At 51.2% G+C, this 338-nt stretch overlaps 1 pseudogene; it reads left to right on the top strand.

Moving 5' to 3' along the window:
- Window positions 1–309, top strand: part of LOC119591866 — a 40067-nt pseudogene extending 39758 nt beyond the window's left edge.
- Window positions 310–338: the final 29 nt, after the last annotated feature.

The following is a 338-nucleotide window of genomic DNA, read 5'->3' as shown; positions in this document are numbered from 1 at the left end:
AGGAGCACACTAACCACATAACCCTGGAGACCATTTCCTTCTTACCCCCTCAGACCCTATCGCGAAGCAATTGTGTCCCTAGTGTCTCTGATGTTGGACACAGGTTTGCCATGCTTTCGAGGTCAGACCATCAGGCTGCTGCGCACACGCTTCGCCCCGCAAGCCACAGAGAAAGAGGCAGCTCAATATATGTTGAACATCATCCTCAACTCATGTTTAAATGTCCGCACCAAGGCCTACGACTGGATCCAATATTACCAGAACCAGATTCCATGTTAAATAGGGTATGTCCCCCCCTCCCCCCCTGTACCACTGCTCACAGTGAATTCAGACTGCGG

This window comes from Penaeus monodon, chromosome 29 (assembly GCF_015228065.2).
Source record: "Penaeus monodon isolate SGIC_2016 chromosome 29, NSTDA_Pmon_1, whole genome shotgun sequence".
NCBI classification, from domain to species: Eukaryota; Metazoa; Arthropoda; class Malacostraca; order Decapoda; family Penaeidae; genus Penaeus; species Penaeus monodon.
Note: the sequence above shows the minus strand (reverse complement) of the source record. Positions and strands in the feature narration are given on the sequence as shown.